The 15306-nt window shown below is 41.0% G+C and overlaps 1 protein-coding gene across 1 annotated transcript in view; it reads right to left on the reverse strand.

Moving 5' to 3' along the window:
• Positions 1 to 15306, reverse strand: part of KCNQ3 (potassium voltage-gated channel subfamily Q member 3) — a gene marked incomplete at its 5' end in the record, with an annotated part of 197305 nt that overhangs the window by 159873 nt on the left and 22126 nt on the right. The window lies entirely within an intron of this gene.

The following is a 15306-nucleotide window of genomic DNA, read 5'->3' on the forward strand; positions in this document are numbered from 1 at the left end:
TCCCAATAAATTAAAATTCTTAAATTTATTCCTCTTCCTTTCCTCTGTGAACAGTCAGGAAATGTATTTCACCACAATGTGCTTCTTGAGGAAGAAGCAACAGCTCTTACAAAACCAGAGACTCACTCCATATGAATTCTGCAACATATATCTGCTGGTAATGCTGACTCATGATGTATACACAAGCCACATTCACAGCATTTAATATGCAACATTTAAAGTACCAATATGTGGATTGAATAAAAGGGAAAAATAGAAAGTCTGTCAGAGAGCTGAATTCAGATGTTCTTTTCAAAATGTACCCATCATAAAATTCCCTGAAAAGAAAATAAATAAATAAATAAAATCTGTACCTCAGCTCAAGCATGGGGAATTCAGTCTTGTTTCTTTACAGCAATACATTTCACCAAGAGACTAAACTTCTTTATTCCTACTCATGTCCAGAAGTTCCCAATTGCCCTCCAGAGAGTCATCAGCTCAGGGATCCCTTCTTTGGGCCAAACACTAGGGCATCATAGCTGTCTGTGTCAGGTGTGGGTCCAAGTCTTGGGCTTGCCTTTATGTCCCACCTCTTCTCATGCCTGCTGCCACTCTTCTCACCCACAGAGATCCTTCTTTTCCAGTAATCCACACCTATCCCTGTTGGCTAATAATGAATGAAAAAACACCATCTCCACTGATCAGATTGACAATTTCTCACTTTTTAAAATTTAAGGGAGAGGGCACTTTGGCAGCTCACAGTTGAGCATCCAAGCCCTTGAAAGGGGGCATAGTGCAGAGAACTTTGCCACCTCCCTTCAAGGCTCCCAACAGTTTTTTGCGAAGTCCCTTTTTGGACCTAAAGGAATGGCATGGAATAGAAGCAAAAAACATTCAGGATGGAAAAGACCTCTAAGATCATCTAGTCCAACCTAATACTGACAAGCCAACCATTATACAATGCCACTTAGGTCTACACCTATACATTTCTTGAAAACCTCCAGGGATGGTGACTCAAGCACTTTCCTGGGCTGCCTGTTCCAGTGCTGCACAACCCTTTCAGTGAAGCAACTTCTCCTAATATCCGACCTAAAATGGAGAGGCCGAGATGTACGAAGAGACCTAAGGAAGTCTGTTGCCCTGTTCCCAAAAGTCTCATTTGGTGCAGGTGAGACATCTATAACCACTTTCCCCTCTCAAAAGTGTAGCCTACACAAACTACCCAAACCATCTGTACAAGCGGTCCAGACACCTAGTCTCAATTTCTGGAGCTGACCTGCATTAGCTGGTATCCCGAGAGCTGCTGCCTGCCAGGATTAAAAATAAATTAATCAATTAAATTGAAAAAAAAAAAAAAAAGAATTGCTTCTACACCTACCTGCATCGCATGAATTTAGAGGGAGACAGGGAAAATCATTTTCTCTTTTTCTTACACATCAACCTCCTTTGGAAAGCACTCTGGGAAGCCTTGCAAAGAAGGGTTATATAACAACTATAAATTATTATTATTACTGTTACTATTATTGTTATTATTATTGGTGGTGGTTTTGCAGTTGCTAGAAATTCTCCAGATAGTCTTGATAGCACAGCACAATGCAACACTGAGCAGTCAAAAAAAGAGGTTTTACCCCAAGAACAAGCTTTTAGACAAGCTTAGTGATGAAACACCTAAGTGTCACATTTTGTTGTACCATTCTATGCAGCACAAAAAAAAAATATGAATTAATCCTCACACCAGCAGAAGGGGAAGAAATGTCAGTTCAGATCAGCCTTTAGGTCTCCCCAGTTACAACACCTCACCTCCCTCAACAAAGATGTTGAGAGGACAGTGTAAGAAGCCACACAGCCACCCAGAACAGAGGAATCTAACCCCAAGGCAATTCTCTTTGTAACTTCATGTCATTTGGAAGCTACAGCTGAATGGAAGAGGCATTGTTCCTTGTGCAAGGCAGGCAGGTAGCACCTTGTCAGTCTGACAGCTAAAGGAGACAGGGATGCTAAATGATTTGCTGAAGGCATTTGGGCCATGTTTGTATGGAGGAAACTCCCTACAATACGACCGCATCAGTGGAAATTCTGTAATGCAGTCGTCTGCACTGGCTCAGGGCTTAGAGTGCTCCAAGCCCCGCTGAACTCTGCTTTCAGATTAAAACATGCCACCTGCATGTACAAACTGCCCTTAACGACCTCTCCCAGCACCATCCCCTCTAGCTCACACCCACACTAAACCTCAGTCCTGCACTCAATCAACAGAACTTGAGCAAAATCCCAGTCCAATAGTGTGAGATTTTGATCCAGCTGAATCTTGTGGAGTGATTTATTCGACCTGCAGCAGAATGATCAAAAGCAAATCACTTGGATGGGGAGAGCCTTCCCTTTCTCATGGCTCCCCTAACTCACGCTGTGCAGCACTGCAGCAGTCAGCAACAGGCTGAGCTGTGTCACAGGGAAACCCCTCTGCTCTCGTCACAGATTTATGGCTGCCCGTGACAAGCAGATGTATCTTTAGCTCTGGCTAGAAGACGCTTGTGAGGTTGTCTAAATAATTCATCTTTCAGAGCTGATGTCAGCCTTTCCAAAGCCACGCTCCAGCGGGAGCTGCTTCCTGCAGCTAACAGCCCAAAGTCCCCACCGTGCATAAAGCAGCCTTCGGCTCATATGGAAAACATGCAATGAGACAAAGGCAGCTCATCGTACTGCATTGCAAAAGCCAGGCATAATGAATAAATTCACATGCCTGAGACCGACCGCTGTCTTATTTTGCTCCCACTGTCTGCAGTACTGCTGCTGTTTTGCTATTTGCACAACAAACACAGCCCTGATCTGCTCGATACGCTGGAATCAATATTGCTGTTTGGCAGGCTATGCAATTATGTGCAGCAATGAAAGCTAAAAGAAGATAATTGGGGCTTCCCAGGTAAACAGAAAGCTATTTTATCACCACTAGGACCCCACTGGTAAGGGGTTGTTAACAATATTCTAATAATTTCTTCATCCAGTCCACAAATGCAGCTACAGCACATCTTTCAAGAAGATGCTAGTCTGGATGTAAAGGTTTCAAATGACTGCAAATCTTCTGTTCTCTTACTAAGCCCTGACACTTTCAGCCAGACCAGCTGCATTGCACCCATTTCACAAAGGACTAAGTTCAGAGCCAATGCTGAAGTGAATTCTGAAGGTCACACAGAACACGTGGTAGCAGAAGGAAGATATTCTCCACCTTGATCCTGTTTCTAACCAAGACCCAAGATTGAGTCAAATGTGTCCCACGATTCTGCTTGTGACACTCCAGCCTCAGCCCTCTTAAAAACCATCTAGATCTCTTCAGTGTTTTAGAAATGCAGATGAGGGAATGTTAAGCACCAGCTGGTTAATAAAATCCCGGGCAGTGTCCTCAGCTCACATGGTGTGTCCCAAAGCCATCAACAGCATATCCCAGAAGGAAATACACTTTATTGAATGGAGATAAACATTCAAAGTGAACAAAATAAACAAGCAAGTTGAATAAAGTGAGGAAGACACTGCCTACTGAGACTGGCTAACTGAGATTTAGACTAGACTCGGAACAGGTCCCCACCAATAAACTGAGGGGGTTGATTTTGAAAAAAACTAGCTGCAGCTCCTTTTTTTCCTTTGTGAAGGCTTCGCCTGCCTTATCCCAGACAGTCCATTTTCAGGCACACAGCTCCTGCACAGCTACAAGGCAGGGAAACCCCCATCTGCTCCCCTTGGATTTACGCTCAGCCATGACAAATGACTCCAGCTTCAACTTTCTGCGAGGAGACGCATATAGAAAATGAGGTCAAAAAAGGCTCGCTTTAAATTATTCATCGTGAAAAATGTGCCCTGGCTTTTTCGAAGACTGCGCAGCCAGAGAGGAACCACCAGCTCCCTGGAGCCAGAAGAGCTGAGCTGTGCATCTGCTCTGCCGCCTCTTGCTCGGCTCTGCAGGAGGGACAGCGAGCGCAGCACCACAGCAGGGCTGTGGGAGTCGGGGATCTGGATGACTCTGTTCCAAGAGCTGCCAACTGTCTCCGTGTGTCAGCCCGGGAGAGTTGGAGGCATCGATTCGGAGAGCAGAAGGGACTGAGTTGATGCTGGAAAAATCTCTCCAGTGAAATCTCCCTGGTCTGCGCTAGGCGAGAGGTCAGACTGATTGATTGGGGTGGGGGGAGTGCAGGAAAAGCTCTGGGAGACTACTAGGATCATCTGGACTGTTTTTTGTAGGGTAATACAGACCAGGAATTAACACACAAATTTTCTGGAATTCAATTCAGTTATTTTTAGTTAGACAAAATAGAAAGAGAGCTATCCTCAGTGAAAAAACTGCTGGCAGACAGCGTTTGCAGTGAATCACTCACACTTTCAACACATAGACCCTTCTTTCTTCATACACAGACCTTAATTTTTCACCACTCAAATGTCATTGACTTGACTTTGCCCGTCCTTGTGTACAGGGGCCTCTCTCCTCACAGTTATTTCAGTTTGACTGAAGCACAGTATTCACTGGTGGAGACGGCCTGCCAGGTGTTGAAAGGCAGAGAAAAAAAAAATAAAGCAAATAAAACAGGAAAACAAGATTTGAGCACTGATGGAAGCCAAAAAGTTTGAAGTCAGTACCAGTGCAATGTGGCAAAAGGCAGAGGGAATCCTCATCACAAGATGTGCTAGGCTGGGAAACTCTGTTGCCATAAAATCAATTGTATGTAATCTGCAGCAGAGATGCTATTCGTGCTGTAATGTATTTGCGTGGTTTGTTGGCTATTTGTGTAGGCTCACTCTCCTTCCAGCTGACTTCCTCTTTCCAGAGGGATTAATAAATTCTCTCATTTTTCCTCAGGCCCCACATACTCTTTCACAAGCACCTTACGTGACACAACATCCTAATTTCAGTTTATTTTTCTGAGCAAAGTGTGGCATGTCTGCAGTCTGGTGCTCGGTGAATCTAAACCAAGCAACTGCTTTGGTATAAGCCAGTGTGTTATTGATCCCCACTGGGAAATTGCAAAGGGTTATTGCAAAGTGTAAGCAACTGCCAGGGTCCCATCAGCTCTGCAAACCCTCTATGTCTCAGGGTTGGGCTCTTATAATTACTTTATTGTGCGGTGTTACTGATCTTTTTAATTAATTAATTTAATTAATTAATTTTAATTAATTTTAGTATATGCATATGCTTTCATATGCATATATGCATATATATATATGCTTCATAAAGCATATGCATATGCTTTCATCTCTGCCTATATCATTTTATTTTGAGCATTAAGACAAACAAAATTCTAAATGATGAAAGCTTTCTTTCTAAAGTGATACAAAGACTGTGTTTTCTCAGGAACCACGTGCACCACTATGTGCACCACCACGTGCACACTTTTTGCCTGGGACCACTTTTCAGAGACCAAACCCTAGAAGATACTTTTTGCAGGGATGTGCAAACACTAATATCAGCAAACATGTAATCTTGTTCTATGGGTTACAGCAGTGTGCAGCTGCCTTTTTTAATGACTTCCAAACAAGCATTCCTTGCAGACAGCTATTTTATAAATGTACAAGGGAAAAAAAAAAAAAAAAAAAAAAAAAAAAAAAAAATTATTCCAAGCATAAAGGTTAGAAGAAAAAAACATGAAATCTTGACTTTGCCCAGCATACCAAAATGCTCCCCTACGTGGTGTGTACATTAGTTTGTTAATCAGATAATGAGTCTCATCAATGCAGTTCACAAAAGGGGCTGCAAAGGCAGTATCAGTTCTGCACTGAACACCATCAGCTGCGATGGGAATGAATATTAGAAACAGCCTCTCAGTCTTACACTTTGGGAACTGGAGCCCAGTCTTGGAGGGCAGGGAAGGTCCCCAGTGCCGTTCATTTCAGTAGCAGCTGAAGAAATTTAATACTCTCTGGGAGTCACGACTCTGTGCACGAGGTTGGGTCTTTGTATCAAATAGAGAGCAAAGGAAGGAGGGAGAGAAAATAATGCAATAATGACAAACGCCGAACAGGCTTTATTTACTCTCCTGGAACTACATAAATACCAGTCTGCAGCCAGCTAAATGCATCGCCTGCTCAAACGTTTTTATAAGCATGAAATTTACTCAGCTGTACCCGTAACTTAATAGGCCAATTATTGATAAGAACACACCATCTACACCAGGATTAAGAGCTAAACACAGGATTTCTTAAAAATGCATTGAGAAATTAAAAAGCTATGTGGTTTTTACAGTTAATAATACCAGCATGAAGGCAATGCCTGGAGACATAGCTGGGATCAGGAACAAGTGCACCAGGAACCGTGTAAGAAAAAGGCAGCACAACATCAGCCCAGATGGGCTGAGAAGAACGGAAGAGGCAGAGAAAAGGCTGGAGAAGGGCAGCATGCAAGCAGCAGAATATCTGCAAGGGTAATGCAAGTGCCACGAGTTGTCTAACCCCAGCTTTCTCTATGGGGTAGGTAAAATGCAGAGGTGAGGAGAGCAGTGTGGACATTGCTGGGAAGGTGAAGGGGAGACCAAAGGGTAGCGGGGCAATGCTGGAAAGGCCATGATGAAGGAGGTAGGATTTCTGGTGAAGTGATAAATGGATGGTCAGTCAAACAGTACGCAGCCAAGATAAGTATGGCCCACCTTACAGGAGCACACAGAGAGCAGAACATGTTGGCACCTTCTCACCAGCCCACAGACTGAGTGTCCTGGGAGCCTGTGGGGGGTCCAGCATGGATTCACTTCTGTTAGGATCCCACAGGCTCTCACAGGCTCCCAGCTGCTTTGTTCCCATTGCCTTTTTTAAGATCTGCAAGTCTCTGAGCCTGGTAACGCTTCTGCTTACTTAGCAGTTGCTTTTCCTCCCTCAGCTGTTGCACTCCTTTCGTGCCCTCCCAAGGGTGCTTTCCTCAGCTTTCTTTATGTCCTTGCTGATCTGTTCAGCGAGTCCTAAATCTCACAGCGCTGCTTCTCTTCTCATCACTGGGAGGTGGGAAGTGCACCACAAGTCACACGCATTGCCTTCTGCTCCCAGCAGCAGGATGATGTTTGAACTACACAAGTAGAGCTGTGTATCTGCTTTTGTCTATGATGCAAGTCCCACCCTGTCAACGGCATCTGAAGCCCCATGTAGACAACAGTTTGGAGTGAAAATCAGGAACCCACCTGAAAGAGCCTGTGTGTTTCAGTGCCAGCCCCTGAGCAGGCCACCTATTTTTTCTTTCTTGCAAACACTTCTCCACAGGAGCAACCTGAATCTGGATTTGCTGCCTGTCCACACTTTGCACATGCTCCAGGGTGATCACCTGGTGTTGGGGGATGAAATAGAAGAGCACTCTCTTCAAACAAACCATGGGAGCACAGCTCCTTGGTGGGGGCACAAGACCAGTGCTCACCTCTTGCTCCAGCAGAACCATCTGTCCCGGATGTCTTCATTGTAATAGTCCCAACTGATGTTTGGCAGAGACAAGGGCTCCTTAAAATTACTCTGAGATTGTCTGCCACAAGATTGCTAGGATTTGGACACAGGCTTATATAAGGGTTAGCTCCAGCTACCTATAGAAATAGGAGCACAAGGTGTGGGTGATAGGAGCTCGGGTACAGCACAATAACTGAGCTACTGCATCTCTGGTCCGCCACCAATAAAAGAAGGCTGGGCTTTTTACTGATCTTCTCCCTTTGTGTTAATTGGGACTGTTTGTGTAATTTTTGTTGTTATTTTGTTATTTTCAGTGTAAGAATATATATAACTATGTGCACCACTAGATTCAGACAGTCCAAGCTTGTTCCTCCACTACATTAGTATTCATCTTGGAACCTACCTTGGACCAGCTCTCTGGAGGCTCATGACTTCATTCCTCATCTCCCATTTGGGGACAAATAATCTCAAAAGACTTTCAGGGAGCACAGGGAAAGATAATAGACTGTCATTTTAAGGAGTCCTAAGGTATAAGGCACTGGGCACATAATTATGCATGCTGTTCACCATGCATTGTATGACTGCAGCTATTTTAATTATTCATTTGCATATGTATTAATCCACATTATGTAAGAACAAGTGGTACTCGCAGAGACAAATTAGGCATGCAATACAATGGCTAAATTGTTTAAATAACATGAATGTTTATCATTCAGTTCCCTGTGTGCAAGACAGGGCTGTTAATAATTAGTTTCCTACCTCCAAAAGAGCACACATGTTAATTAATTAATAGTTGCAAAGCACTTTGAAGTTGCAAAGCACCATAAGAAAGCTATCCATTATTATGTACAGTAAATGTATTTCTAAATGAAATAATTTGGCTATTTAAAATCATTTCCCTTCCCAAAATCCCCTAGAATCTCTTATCCATAATATTAATTAGCATCTAATAAAAATATATGGGTTTAAATATTCATTTGGAGCTTCAGGAGCAGAACTAGTTTTCCATCCCCGAAGTGTACAGATAAGACAGAGTAGCATATTCAAGTACATGTACAAATACAGCTGTACAAGCCAGGTACCACAGACAGGGTGAAGTAAAAGATCTAGTTGAGAAGAGGCCCTCCAGACTTATGCTAGCCAGGACCAGTAGCCTTGGGTTTAAATAGCAGCTCTGAGGTGACTTTCTGTACCACCTTCATATTGTCTCATGACCTTCAGGTTGGGATGTATCAGTCACCTCACCAAATTGCAGCCCCCTCCTCAGACACAGTCTCAGGATGTATCAGAAAAGAGTTCTGGAGCTTTTTCACAAGTCCTGTATCAGCTTTTATCATGGCTATACTGTCTCTTGTCTGTGGACTTCAGGCCTCAGAAACTCATGGTGTACAGTACTTTGGTAATTTCCTGTTGCCTCACAAGGAAAAGTGTGTTCTCCTAACTCACATCCTAGGTGAATACTTACTGAACACCTGAAAAATTGCATAAAATGTGAAGAGGCAACCAGGCTAAGAATGAAATATCTCAGCAGGCCCTCAAGAGCTTGCAGGTGGTTTTAATTTGCTGCTGCAGGAGCACTCTGAAAGGAAAACAATCACCACCACAATGCTTCCGTGCTCCCTGAAAGAGGCATTTGATATTCAGAAGGCTGAAAAGAGGACTTCCAGCATGGAAGCTTATGGGGTTCGCCTCAGGATTTTCCATGCCTTCCAGGTGCCAAGAAATTTCTAAAGGGCTTTGTGCTGCAATAAGGAGTGGGCCTTAAAGTCTGATGAAATCTGTCAGCCGGGTAAGCCCTCCTAAGGGACAGGGATGATGGTTTGATGGTTACCTCTCTGAAAAAAAAGAAATCTTACACTTTCCACATCCTCAGTCTTCAGTGTTTTGATATTTCTTAGCTGTAGCATGGTTAAAGGATAGGAATAAGCTCTCCTCCTATACCTGCTATCAACTCACTGAATGTCAGCAAACAAGACATTTCATTTCTTTGGTTCATACCAAAGAAGAAGAATGAAGAAGGAAGACTGGATATCTGTTATCAATTCTTAAATCTCATTGGAGAAGTTAGTGATTTTATCCATAGGCATTAGCCTGTAAAGTACAGAAAAATTCATTATAAGTACCTCACTTGAGAGCACACTTTGATGAGTGCAATCAGTAATAAAACTCCCCAGATATTCTAAAAATAATAGTTAATTTCTTGAAAAATGAAATCTTCCATGCAGCACAGTGTAACTTAATACTGGACCTCACTTTGTTGGCAAAGAAAAGTCAACTGATAACCTAAAAATGAGTGGTTGCTTAGATACTGATGGTTATTAGAATGACCTGATTACTTTTGTTGTGTGCAAATAGAACATGCCAGTGACCAGTCATCTAAGAATTTCTAAAAGGGCTAATTTTTGCCGATCTACTGAAATTGTCAACATGACTGGCAGGAACTCAAATTTAAAGTGAGAAATTCTAATAGGGGACAGTAGTGGAATTTGTCCTCAAATTTCCTGCTTAAGGCTCCAAAAGCCAGAATCCTCGTGCTCTGCTGGAAATATATATAGAGTAAATGTTAAAAGGGGATATGGAAGTGACAGGAAGGCATTTATTTTTATATATTTTATTATTTTTTTTTTATAAAATACATTTATAGAATCAGTCAGAAAGCAAAAAGGAAGTAGCAATTGATATAAATTTAAAAACATATGATTGATAATGGGGAAGTGAAGGGAGAAAAGAAATGACCAATACAGCTGGAAATAATTACAACACATTTTCCAGTGTGGATATTGCTAGATGCATACAGCAAAACTGTTCTTAGGCAAGTAGAAAAAGCAGATTTTTGCAAAGGATAGATATTTCTGTCTGTATTTCAAACTGAGCAGGAATTTTATACCGAGGGTGGAACAGAAAGTTTGCCATCTGTGATGAAAAGAGGATGTGAGGTAGCATTTGCTAAAATTAAACATTTTTTAAAAAACAACAGACACATCTTGCACCAAGAGACTTTAAGGGATGGAAAAGTCTCAGTAAAGCTAATGTTAGTTTCAACAAGTCTTGAGAAACAAGGAAAATTTCAAATGGCTGCAGGACTGCCAACATCGTTTGAATATTTAAAAAGTGCAAAAGATGAGAACCTAAGCAATTACAAACCAACCAAGCTGATGTTGATCCTGAATAAAGATTTTGATGCTGAATTCTAGACAATATCAACAAAAATTATGAAGCAAAATTGTAATTAAACCCTTCAGCATGATCTCATGGCAAGTGGGTTTTGCCAAACCATCCCTTTTTGGGATTAAAGAACAATTGATCAATTAATTATAGTGTTTGGATTTAAAAGCATGTGACTTAGTAGTACCACACAGCATTCTGAATTTAAAATTGCAGTAACATACAATAAATGGATTACAACCGGCTTACTGACAGATCTCAAAAGACACATACTAATGGTAGATAGTTTTTAGTATAAGATCTCAAGAACTGGTCTGTGATCCAGCACTGTTTTCATTTTTATCCCAATGGCCACTGACAGAATGCCTTTACCAGTAACGTTTGCAGTCAGTAGGCAGTAAGCAAGAACATTACAATGAAATGACAATGAAAGAACTATTACAAAACATATCAACTGCCTTATCTAGAAAGCTAACCATGATCCCAAATAAGGTGATTCAGATGGGAATTCTTCCTAGATTATGGTCACACTATGAACTCCTGTTGCAATAATAAAAAGGAGCGGGGGAATCTTATTTATGAAAGTAATGTCAAACAAAAGTGATGGTATATAAAGAAAAACAAAAGAAGAAATGGGTTTAATTTATGGCAAATTTAAATAGACATAGATGGATACTGTCCCACAGGAGAGGTAAGGAAATGGAAGTAGATTGTCTAAGATATTTTTTGCTCACCATCATTTAAGATTTTCAAGAACAGGTCAGGCAAACACTTTTCAGAAATGACACAAGTAATATGACCTCCTTTCACTTTTGATCTAAGGATGGACAACATGACCAGCTCAAGTGCTATCCAGTCTTACCTACACTCGCTATAACCTCAAAATGTAAGACTTTGTATTCTCTAGAATACCTTTAGTCTGGGTGTTTGGAAGAACATCAAAAGATTGGGGGGAGCTCAAGGAAGTGTTATAGAAAGATAATGTACTTGGGGGTTTCACACAGTCTTACTCTCAAATTCCATTTCCCTCTAAATTGGAGAAAATGTCCTCCAAGCTCATTTAATGAAACTGGACTCCAGAGGCAAGAAAAGGTTACGTTTCATGTTGTTTTTCTTTTCTTTTTTTTTTTTTTTTTTTCAGCCCTACACCACTACAGTGATTTTTTAATGTTCCTAAACTCCACATGACGTCTAGTGAAGCTTGTTAATAACACAGGATAATCATCCACTGGATTCTAATGAAATTTTAGAAGCTATTAAAAAAATAGATTAAAATATCCTGGATGTCTATTAGTTACTTGGAGTTTCTTCCTCCTCCTTCTCCATCAAATCATTGGCCCCAAACTTAACACAAAGGGGCTAGTCAATCACAGTCATTTTTATCTGATCTCTTTGTCATCATTTATCTGCACAGCTTTAAAAACAAAAGCTGTACGTGGCAGCGTCAGATGCTTCCCCTTTGTGCATGCTCTCATCACCTGTCCCACTTTTCTTGTTAAATCTCTTTGATAGGAGTCTTCAGCACTCCTGCAAAATAATTTATGCATTCTTCCCACCTCTGCAACTACCTTGTGACAAGAACAAGAAGAAATCAAGGAGGAGGCTGTAATTAATGCATTTCCACCGTCTGAAATTAATGCCACAAAATCAGTGCCCAGCCTTGTCACAAACATACAGTGATTTTGTCTCTACTGACAGAGCAGTACAGGTACAAACATGGATTGCTCCGGCCGTGACTCATCAGTGAATCCCAGTCACACCTTAGTCCATGTCTGGGATTAATTCCGCAGTTTATCGTAAAGGAAGACTATAAATCTGATATCTGTGCAAAGATAATCTGTTTGACTGATCCCTTCCCAGAGCTGGAGCTTAACGTCACTGAACAACTCCACACATTTAATCCTCAAGATGTGATATTATATATCAGAGCAAACCCTTCCACCACCACCACCACCACCCCCAGAAAAAAAGAAAAAAAAAAAGAAAAAAAAATTGTTCCATTAAGGTTGTTAAGGTTATCACTTAGAGGAAATACTGATCTGTTCTCAATAATACAGAGAAGTGGAAATTAGGGTTAGAGGTGTCCAAAGAGGAGATATAAGAAGAAATGTATTAAGTGAAGAGCAAAACAGCAATAGAATTATACCCAGAACATCTTCAAGCAGTTTGGAAGAGTTCATAAGGGAAATTATGGGAATTCATAAGGAGATCATGTGGGAACTGCTAATCAGAGAGGCAAAATCTCCTTGGCACCATCTCAAGGAGCAGGGCTGTAACAAATGTTGTAGCCTGCTTTTGTAAAGCAGGTGAGCTAAAACTTGTAGGCTTCATTGGAGACATAGGTAAGGTGCCAGTGAAACACAGGCTGCTGTGTTTCACACTCCCTTGGTGCCACTGTCTCTGCTTCCCAGTACTCACACCACAGAACTGGATGGAGACCTCAAGAGTTTCCAGTGGTCAGGATCCAACTAATGCTAGAGTATCCACGTTTTTACATTTCCAGTATTCTAAGGTATAAAGTAAGATTTAAAAAAAAAAAAAAAAAAAGCAATTTGTATATTTTTAGGCACTCTTCCTGCCTATATTACTCTTCCTATAATAAATCATGAGGGAATAAAAAGAAGCCAAGTTCAAATTTAACTAGCTATTTTCAAGCAACCTTTAGGAGGATAAAGTACATCCATTAAGAAGGTCTCTCATGCCCCATATTTCTGGAATCTCTCTCATTTGTTATAATCATAAAGTGGGCAGGTGGGAGGAGTGTTCTTATCCTGTGTGCTTATGCAGTGCCTTGGAAAATTAGAAGTTTGATCTTGACTGGGGACTTAAATACATTAATGCTAATAAATCACAAGACAGTAAGGGTTTGTCTTAGTTAACTTCTCGTTCATATGTTACAGAAGAAGACAGTAAAAATTGTGAAAGAGGTCCCCCCAAAAAGTCACAAGGTTGGCTTTTGGTCTTTTCCTCTTAGATCCACAAATGTTATCTGTTCAGTAAGCTGAACAGTTAAAATAGAATATGACTGCTTCCTTTAATTATGCTGGGAAAGTGAGGAATGGGGGAAGCAGAAGAGCTGTTTGAACTGAAAACCAGTACTGGCAAAAGACAGAAATGAATATACACAGGCTGTGCATAAATATAGATATGGAATTGAAAGGTTCTGAGCCACTAAAATAGCGAAAGCCTTGAAGAGCCTTCAAATAGCAGCTGTGGGAGCAAACCAGCGGGATCCACGTACCCGGCAGAGATGTGCGGATGTGCCCAGGCTCTCGGCACACTCTTCACTCTTGGGAACTGCCTGGCTACAGAAGTGTGGACCTCAGTTCAGGTTAATTTACAGAGTATTGCAGCCTTTTTGCCTCCTTCTCAGCCTCCTTCATGACCCCTGTAGAGCTCCATTCTGTAGCTGCTACAGACACCTGTGCTAATCATTCGAAGCTAGTGCCAGCCCAGTACTGCACTGCAGTCCTCTTCCAAGTCCAGTATGGACAGCCTCTAATTAGCTTTCACAAAGACTTTATTCATTTAAGGAAAAGATCACATTATGTGATTGCCTTGGATGGAAGAGGACAGAGCTCAGTCACTGCAAAATTTCCTTCCCGTCCTGGATTCTCACTTCGCCAGCTACTTCTTTTCAGAGAAACAAATTAAACTCTCCTCATCTCTATAGTTCAGTCATGAGCTTGCCAAGGGAGTCTGAGAGTTACAAAGTCCTCCTGATGTCCAAATGAAAGCAGAGCTTCCTGAGCACATCAAGGGAGGATCCAGTTTTACCCTGTGGCTGTACATCATGGAGACCAATGCAGTCCTCAGTCACCAGGACACTCGCCAGGTGCTTTTGTAATATCAGAGAAGTAAATGGGATATTGTCTCACACAATATCTACTGAACAGACTTGTCATTTTTTCCTCTTAACTACATCAGCTATTTCTCCTTCTGTCCTCAAAATCTCACCCACACCATTTTTTTTAGACGATGAACCTGTTATGTTTCAAAAAACTTCTTCTGCATTTTTGCTTTTCTGGAAAGACACAATAGCAGCAGCCCTTTGCAGGCAAAATCTGAACCAAGTCCCTGGGAGAAATTAGAAGATTATGATTCCTTTTTTATCAAAGTAATAATAATAATAATAAAAAGAAAATGCATATTTGAGAGAGCTAGAAGTATTTGCTTTCCAGTTTTGTATCTTGGAGGGCTTATGCACTCATCTCTGTGACTGCTTGGAAACGTAAACCTTCGAAAGGCAAAAAGAATAAATAAAGAAGATTAACATATATGTAAAAAGCTGCTATAATTAACACAAAAAGAGTCTTGTGGTTAGAACTGCAAGAAACACTGCGAGTATCTTGGGATCTGTACTGAAACTGAGATTCAGGACCACTTTTCGAAAAGATAGATGGGTCATCTCTAACTGAAAATTCAACAAAGGAATGTGTTCAAATTTATTTCAAATGGTGTTTCCCTAACAGTGATACAATAAAGACACTGTAGGTTTAAAAGTATTTTTTGTTGTTGTTGTTGTTGTTGTTGTTGTTTTCCTGTTTATGAGCACATAGAAAAGAGGTATTTATTTGGAAATGGCTTTGCAACTTTTAACTCTTGAATAGGTGTTAGTGACAACCACCATGTATCTAATTCTTTTAGAATGATGAACGTGCTTCCTGCAAACACCTAGGTACAGACAATGCTAGCAAATAATAGATATATGTTAAACACTGTGCCTTTCTGCTTAAAAAAATAAATAAATAAAAAATAAATGCTGTT

Source organism: Aythya ferina (genome assembly GCF_964211825.1).
Source record: "Aythya ferina genome assembly, chromosome: 2".
NCBI lineage: Eukaryota > Metazoa > Chordata > Aves > Anseriformes > Anatidae > Aythya > Aythya ferina.